We start from the raw sequence: 9,504 nt of genomic DNA on the forward strand, positions 1-9,504 counted from the left end.
GAGAGAGAGAGAGAGAGAGAGAGAGAGAGAGAGAGAGAGACTGGCAATTCAGGTGTGTAATCCCAGCTATTTGGAAGTGGAGGCAGGAAGATTGCAGTTCAAGGCTTCTTGGGCAACTTAGCAAGACCCTATCTAAAAAATTCAAAAAGTTAAATCAAAAGGCTGGGGCTGAAGTTCACCAGTGGAGTGCTTGCCTAGCGTGTGTGAGGCCCCCTTATGCCACAGGCAAAGGAAGATTACTGAGCAGCATGTCCCAGGAGGGGAGGGCGGTGTGTTCCAATATCTGCCCCCTCTTTTCTGTTTTCATTGTCCTGAACTTGGGTCCCACTGACCTATATCCATAGCCCTTCCTGTTGGCTCATTTGATGGCTCTTTGACATTTTAACAGTAGACTTAAATCCATAGCCTTCTTGTCAAGTCTAATACCCAAGTCCTAAAGTTTTCATTCTCTGTATGTCCCATGGGAGCTTTCTTCCCATGGGTTTTGTTCTCCATCGAGATAACCTACTGCTCAAGTTTGCTTCAGCCTCCTTGTTGCCTTAATGTCTCAGCTCAGGGTTTCCACTGTGTCTTCCTATCTGTGCTCACCCAGTTCATCCTTCTCCAAGGAATTTTCCTGTCCCCAAGGTTCCATCTTAACTTCTGAAGCAAACGCAGTCCATGTGTTCAGTTACCACCTAGCCTATGCCTGCACACTTTCTATCCATTCCCAGTAGTAGATGTATAAATTATACATTTCCAGAAAAAAGTAATCGAGTTTCTGAATTAAAACAGACTACTATATGTGTGTGCATGCGTGTGTGTGTGTGTGTGTGTCTGTGTCTGTGTGTCTGTATGTGTGTGTGTGGTATCAATAACAATTTTGTTGAAGGTAATGAAAGTTAGAAAATAAGTGAAAGAAGCCATGACTGAGTGATTTTCAGGGAGGTGGGACTGTGGCAGAGTCTCACTATGTAGCCTAGCCCGTCTCAAACTTTCCAGCTCAATGATCCTTCGTACTTAGCACCCCATGTAGCTTGTGCAGGCTCTGCTATCATTTCTCATCGCTTGAGTGATTTAAAAATAAAATCCCATAGAACCTGTTGGTTAGTGACTTATCTAAGCTACTGTTGAGATTATTTTTATTTTTGTGCTGTTCAAACCTTTGAAGTGATGGGTTCCATTTGCACCCAGACTCTTGGGCAAAGAAGTTCTTCCTTTTATTTGTCCTAAATTACCCTTTATACTGATGATCCTACTTAAAGCATAAGGTCTATATGCTTTTAAAGGTTAGGGCACTATTTAGCCAGACACCCAAATATTTATACACAGAAATCTTCACGAGCGTGGTCTGATTAATGCTTGTCTTCTTGGGAAAGCTGTGAATAATGTCAACATGAACTACATTATCCCTGCTAGAAATTCATCCATTTAGTTTAACTTGCATGTAACGATACCTGAGAACCAGGAGCTGTTTGTGGAGTGTTTGCTGCAATGCTGTTGTAGCTCATTCATGACGACTGGTGCTGCAGAATCTTCTGCACACCAGGTAGGGAACTCAGCATTTAGTGGGAAATTTAGGTGCTGCTGGATATCTTCAATATGTGATGGATATAAAGGGGAAAAATGCAACAAGCCTCAGGTGGGAGAGAAATTTTCATCCAGCAACATGTCTGCTCTGTCAAGTGATCACACCCAAAGACCTTCTAGGTCTATATGATGGAATGTAGACACACCCTGAATTACATAATGCTCTGGCTAGAATACAGACATACCCTTAGTACATACCTTTAATCCCTAACAATAAAGGTAAGGTTAGTCTGTAGAAGGAAGCAGCTGTGTTTGAAAGTGGCATCTAGTTGAGGGGCAGGTAAAGTGATGAATCAGAGAAAGATTTGACAGAATGAGTCAGAGATAGGATATTCCCAACACTTATGAGAACAGAGATGTGACCTAAGAGAGCAATGCAGAGAGAAAGGTGTGTGTGGCAATTTTAGCCTGACATTTTACAATGATGGGGGCAGAGAGAACAAGCTAGACACAGGCAAAGACAGAATAAGCCAGAGAATGAGAATGAGCCAGAAGATTAGAACAGATTGCCAAAGCTAGTAGGTGGCCAGGCAGAGCAATTCAGTCAGAAGCCGAGAGAAGCCACATTGAATCCATCAGCTGGGAAGATTAGATTATGTGAAGGCTAGAAGCTTCTAGACCTAGGACTAGGGATAGTTACAGAAGAGAAGGAAACGCTCTGGTCTCAGCCCAAGCTGTATTCACAAAGCTTGGGTATGGCTTTCATGTCATCACTTCATCTGAGGAAATAAAAGCGACATGTACACTCAGGGAAATCCTTGTTTGGATAAAAAGAAACTTGACTACTATTACTACTACTACTACTACTACTACTACTACTACTACTACTACTACTAAAATTGAATTGGAAGTTAAAACTATGGTTTTAGCCACCTGGCTTGCATTAGTGCTGTTGAGATTTATTAAAGCGTTTGGGAGGGTACTTTGAAGCAGGCCGGGAAGGCTGGAGAAAGCTGAGCTTCTCTGTGTCCTTGTATTCCATCCAGTTCTCTTCTGATTATTACTATTACTTTTTAATTTTCTGTTGTTACATGACAGAAAATTACATGTATGTATACAAATACATGTATATGTACAAATAGGTAATAAATATATTGTATATAAATAATACATAAAATTACATATATGTATATACTTATATAATTTTAAAAGTCTTGTTTGTTTTTCCTAATTTAATTTTTTTTTTGTGATTATATCATGCTCCTCTCCTCTTCTTCTCTTCAAACCCTCTCGTGTACCTTACCCCTTTCAAATTCACATCCTCTTTTTTTCTTTAATTTTTAGTACATATACATGTGTAGATGAATATGCGTATACCAAATGTATAAATACAGTCTGCGCTATCTGTGTAATGTTACTTGTATGCACGTTTTCAGGGATGACCATTTGATATCAGTTAACAAATTGGTGTATTCGTCCTTGAGGAAGAATATTCCTCACTTTCTCTGAATTCTTTTGTTGCCTGTGGTTATTTGTGTAGGGTTAAGGTCTCATGAGATTTCCCCCTTTTACACTAGCATGTCATTTTCTTAATTAATGATTGATGTGAGAGGGTCCAATCCACTGTTGGTGGTCCATCCTTGGGCACGTGTTCCTGGCCCAGTTGAGCAGGTTGAGCAAGACACGGAGAGCAAGCTGGTAAGCAGTGTTCTTTTGTTCTCCTGTGGTCTCTTTCTCAAGCACCTACCATGCCTTCCTTCTAGAACTTACTGTAAGTATAAGATGAAATACAGCCTTCCTTCCCCCTCGCCCCCAGGTTGCTTGGTCATGGTGCTTATCATAGCAGCAGAACCAAATTAGAGCAACTAGAACCAAACTCAAGTCGTGCAGATGATGCATGGTAGAAGCCAGGAAACCACCACTCTTCATCTTAATGTTGAAAGAGACTGGATGGCGTCTCTGTTGTTCATCCATCTACTCCATGTAGAAGGAATTTCCAAATAACCCAGCAGAGACTGTTTGAGAATGGTACCAGGAGAATAGCACATTTCTGGCTCATGTCTATTACAATATTGTTGGAGAATTTTCAGAGATGGCTGCTGTTTTCATTGATCCCACTACTGTCCGCTGGAGCCACAATCAAGGCCTCCATGTGGGCTTTTTTTCCTTTTCTTTTGAAGACATTTTAGACACAGTCTTATTATATAGCCATGAGACTGACTAACTACGTAGAAGCTGGACTGAATCCTTCTGCTTCTGCCTTCCTAGTGTTGAGCTTTTAGGCATGGACCCTTCTCACACCTGCCTTGTGCTTGTTTGGTTTTGTTTTTAACATTCAATGAGACAGACATTCAGGCTCTCTTCCGTCTTCCCTGTCTTCCTCACTCACAGTCTTGTTCTGTTAAGAGCCCCCCAGGCTGTGGGATTTACAGGCCTCTCATTACTTCAGAACCCTCATCTTCGTGATCTTTTGTCAGGGCTACCCCTGTGGAATGATGGCAGATTTGGTCACACAGACTATAAATCTTGGTTCCTCTCCTGGTCTGGGCTTTGGTTCACTTGCTGCTTCTCACCGTGTGTGGTCGTGGTGGTGTTGGGTTAGGATGGCTCTGGGTTTGGTCTGCTTTTCACTGTGCACATTTATGGTGTTGGTTTGGGAGAATGAGGCCCACCTGATCCTCTGAGCATCTCTTATCTGATTCTACAATCACAACAGCTATATAGACCTTGTAGGATTTCCATAAAATTCGACTATTTTGACACATGCCTATCGTCCCCTATGCTTGGGGAGCCTCATGTAGCATCACCAGGACCTTGAGGCCAGTGTGCCCAATACTATGAGGCTGGGTCTTAGGAAAATAAAAGCCCCCCCCCTTTAAATATTTCTGGTATTGTATCATTTCCCAGTGTTCTGGGTGCTACCACAGTACCCTTGCTCCTGCATCTACCCTTGCTCCTGTGCTTCACCTGCACTGACAGCTTCCTACTGGTAAGCAGCTGCGTCTGATCAGCGAGTAAAATTACTTCCGTGACAATTCAATATCTACAGTGCTATAATGCTATCTGTGACAGAATCATGTGCGGCGGAGTGGAATAGAGCATGCTCCATCTGGATTAGTTAAGATTCATTGGATTATAAGCCCTAGACTCGCTTGGAAGGACTTGATTGTATCTCACAAAGGTTTAGAAAGAATGGTATTTTCTAGGGACACATGACTGCCAATGTTTTCCATTTACTTAAAAAAAAAAAAAAAAAAAGCTAAGAGCTTTATTCATTTGGGTTAAGATTTGACTCCAGGTTTCCTGTTCCCCAGTTAAATTTTCTTTCTTCTCCATCTCCTTTCTTAGGATTCTTCTGTAGGATCATAAGATCAAAGATGACTATTATTATTATTATTATTATTATTTACAAATAATCATCCTCCAATTTTATAAAGTAATATTAACATCTAAGAAAACATTTTTCAATTAAATGCATGTTTATGGAGATCAGTTAGCAACGTTTATTAGCTTATTTTGTGTTGCTGTGGCGTAATGACAAATGCTAGGTGACTTATAAGGATCTTTATCTCTTGAACCTAGTGGCTGTTGGGATCAGTTGGAAACTCAATAGTCAGATGCTGAAACTCTAGTGAGGACCTACTAGCTGTCAAGCAACATGGCAGAAAGACAAAAAGAGGAGCAGCCATCCATAGGGCCAGCCAACTCTGCTGGGTGGCCTCCCATTTACACAAGAAGAATCCCAACCCATTCTCTTATTAATCCATCAAGGAGGCAAAGCCCCATGACCTGGTCACTTTTCACTAATACCCACTGCTTGAAGGTTCTACCTAAATACCATTTTTCTTGGGGACTAAGTAAAATGACTCTTTAGGGAGAAAAGAATCTCAGAGGGCAAGTACTGAGTAGTTTATATAAAATAAACAACTATTTGTTAATAAGAGACCATATATTACCCATATGCAGATGGACCTTGACTTATGGTTCAATCTACCATTTTTTTTCAACGTTGTGCTGGTATGAAAGTGATGTGCATTTTATTGAAACCATATTTTGAATTTTTTAATATTGATCTTTTTCTGGAATATTACTATGTAGACAATACTCTTTCAAGATGTATTGTCCAATACACTAGCCACGCGTGCCTCCTGAATACTTAAAATGTAACTCCGGCAAGGGAGGCATTTTGAAATATAAATGAAAAAAGATAAACATGGCTAGTGGCTTCCATATTGAGCAATGACGTTCTAGAATACAAGGGCGAGATGAATGCCCTGGTAGGGACAGATACGATCAGGTGTGACTTTCATGAATTCTCCATTAGAAGAATTATTAATATGAAGTCATTCCTATGCAATGCCAGCACAGCTAACCAAGTTGAAAAAATAAATCAGTCAAATTTTACATTCAGTAGATTTAGAATCAAATGGTCGTGGAGGCAGTCTTTTCTGTTGTGAACGTACTAGTGGGATTCGAGAGGATGCTATGTAAGAGCCCCTGTGCCCCGCATATATTTTGATATATCAATACAAAGCAATAGTAAATAAGATACTGTTTTATGAAGGTTCTTCTGTTCCCTTAGATTATTCACATATGTGGTTGCATTTTTGTAAGATTTCTGACATTTCATTTACATTTTAAGAATGTAATAACTTAAAAATATCCATTCGCGTTCATTTGCCTGTCACTAGTTAAGTTGCAAATGATGTGGGAGCTAACAGGGGAATCTTAAATCTTTCATTAGCCCAGGCTGATCTCTAGAGGGACGCCGACTTGCACCTTGGATATTTTCCAAGTCTAGGAGGATCTTTTTCGACATTCCTAAAGACAAAACCAGTTCTCGGAGGAGCTCCTCACAGGCCCCGAGTCTGGTCTGTCCTCTTGAGAACTGGATTGGGGTTGTAGTGGAAAGGGAGCACTCCACCTGTTCCCAGCTTAGACCTGCCTCCCCGCTATTCCTTGGAGCCCAGGTTGGTTTCACAGTTGATCTGGTCCAAGATTTCATTATGGCTCCACCCCTTATCCTCCGCACCCCGTTCCCCTTCCCCCGGAAAACCCTAAGGAATAGTCTGGAGTCTTTCTCTTTCTTCCACCAGAGCAGGTTAGGCAAGTTAGGCAGGGGGAGGGGGGGAGGAATGTCCAAACCCAGGTTGGTGCTGTAGGAAAGTGAAAGAAACGAACCCCAGATTTTGTCTTCTCTCTTCCCTTTCGTCTTCCTGAGGCTAAGGGTACAATGTAGATGTTCTTGGGCTGCTTCTAACTTAGACGGAACTAGCCTGATTCCCAGAGCTAGTGGGGTGAGTGTGAGCAGCAGGAGGTACCGTTTTTTGGTTCTTCGCAGCACCGGACATTTGGACTCTTCCTTCTTCTGGACTCTCACTTCTTTTGAAAAGCATCAGGATAGGACCCCCATGATACCACCAGAGGGCAGCAAATGATTTCCAATCTGGTTTTGTTTCCTTAAAAAAAAAAAAATTCATTTTGCTTTGCTTCCAGAGCGCTTCTATTTAGTCAAGAAATAAAAATTTGCTCCTGATGGGCGGGATGGGACCTGGGTCTCATTTCCCCCCGCACATTCTTGTTAGCATAGCTTATCACTGGAGCGTGGCAAGTGTGGGCTGGTGGTCTCCCCGCCCAGAGATGAGTGGAGATGGTTCCTCTTTGTATGCTCAGCTTTTGAGGTCAGGGTTTATTCCCAGGGAAAGGAAGGCTTTTACACTGCATCTGGTAGAACAAAATACATCTTATTGTTTTAACGCCCCTTGGTCCTAAAGATCCTTCAGATCACACTGCTTACCAAATTATGAGATGCTAATCAGTTGACAATTTATTTACCTAGGAGGCTGAAGAAGGTGTCCTGTTGGAAGAGTCTTTTCCCTGTTGGTCACAGGGTTGGATGTTGTCCTGTGACTGAGTATATATCATCGCTATTGTGTTCTGGTCATGGAAGGCACAGACAGGCTGAGGCTGAGTTATGAGTTTGGCCCTTCTGTGACATCCTTTCATTTCCCATCTCTATGTCCTTCTGTCTCATGGGAGGGTCCTTCTGTAGTCTCCAAATTCAAACCAATGAATATGTATTAGATACTTCTACAGGAAAATTACCGGGTACATGCCTTAAGGGACATAAAATAATACCCACAATAACTTATGTATTAGATATGTGTGCTTAGTTGATTTGCTTAGTTGACATTTCATTATCCCCCCCGAACAATCCTATAAACTAGGTATTATTTCTAATATAGAAATGGAGACATTGAGGCTGTGGGCTGTTAAACAGTTGTTACTTAGCTTGTCAACAGGAGGAATAGGAACTACAATGCAGATCTCACGGACTGCAGACCCCTAGCCACACTGTTCTGTTCCTAGAATGGCAGTTAGTACCAAATATCATCTAAGTTAATGCAGTAGGTCTCTGGCATGGGTGCATAGAACAAGTATCTAGGGAGCTTTTAAATTCCCATGTTAGCATCCTAGCCAACAAGGTAGGGATGTGTGTGTGTGTGTGTGTGTGTGTGTGTGTATTTGAGAGGGAGGAAGGTGGAATTCCAGGTATTGGCGTTTTGTAAAGGTTTCCATGTGATATGGAATCAGGGTTAAAAGCCCTGCTTTGTTGGATAGTATATGAAGCCCAGACATGGAAAGAAAGAGAGAAGTATGTTTGTGTGTTTTGGGATTGCTTGTTTGTTAGTGCCGTTTGGCCTACCCTAGCACGTAGGCGACTATTCCTGTAGAGGTTGTTCACATGCATGTAATAGTATCCTCATCTGATGACAGTTGTCATGGATAATTGCTGTCTGCCTTTATGAACCACAGCTCTTAGATTACCCACATATATTATCCCTTTGATATTATTATTATTATTACAATTATATGCTAACCATATACATGGGTTCATTGTCCATCCCAGCACAACTTAGAGTTAGAACTTACCTTGCCATTAAGCCTAAAGTATGGTAGGTTCTAAGATGCATTTTATATATGCTAAGAGGCAAAGGGAAAACACTATTAATTAACTAGAAATCATCCTAAGTTATGATTTTGCAGAGATAGTGAAAATAAAACCAACCCACATGTCTTAAAGCTAGTGGGCGCAGTGCTGTTGTTCCTGATGATCGATAAGGAAGTGGGCACAGAAAGCCTCAAGTCGTGTGTTCACATTGCTCAATTAGGAAGAACAAAGCATGAGAATTTACCATGACAACACCATTCTTCATAATTATAATCTTAAATGAAAATATTAAATTTCATATAAACATACCCTAATTACTTCAATTGCTCCCCTAATTTTGGTTGATATGATTGTGATGTGTGTGCTTTGTGTGTGTTTATGTGTATATGTATGATGCATGCATATGTGTGTGTGGCCTGTGCACATACCAGAGGAGGACATCTGGCATATTTTACCACTCCGTTTTATTCCCTGAGACAGTGCCTCTCCCTATATCGAGGATGATGACCAGCAAGCCTGCGTGACCCTTCCATCTTTGTTTTGCTCTCCCTATGCTGGTGTTACTGGTATGCACTTAACCACGCCTGGTTTCTTATCTGGGTTCTTGAGATTTGAACCCATGCCCTCATGCTTATACAGTAAGCAATCTTACCCATGGAGCAATCTCTCCACATCTGATGTATGTTTTAGCTTGTGTCCTTTCCTTGGTTATTGACAACTATGGATGAAGTGCTAATTTGAAGCCAGAGAGGTTGCTAAGACTATTCAGTTCTGAGGGAGCCAACGTTCTTCACTGCAAATGTTTAGACTTTCCTCTCTTGTGAATCTGGAGACAGTGGCTCTTCAACAAATAACCTGGTTGTTTTCTTGAAGAGTTGCCTTCTTTTCTGTGATGTGACACAGTTGGAATTTAATCTCCATGAGATTGTTATCATGTTTTGTTTTTGGAAGAGCTGTTGTCTCAGCTGTTGGCTCTTGGAAAAGGAACAGCAAGTCCACTGTTGGGACAAATGGAAAGACAGACACTTAGCTGCAGGACATTG

The sequence above is a fragment of the Mus pahari genome, chromosome 22, assembly GCF_900095145.1.
Source record: "Mus pahari chromosome 22, PAHARI_EIJ_v1.1, whole genome shotgun sequence".
NCBI lineage: Eukaryota > Metazoa > Chordata > Mammalia > Rodentia > Muridae > Mus > Mus pahari.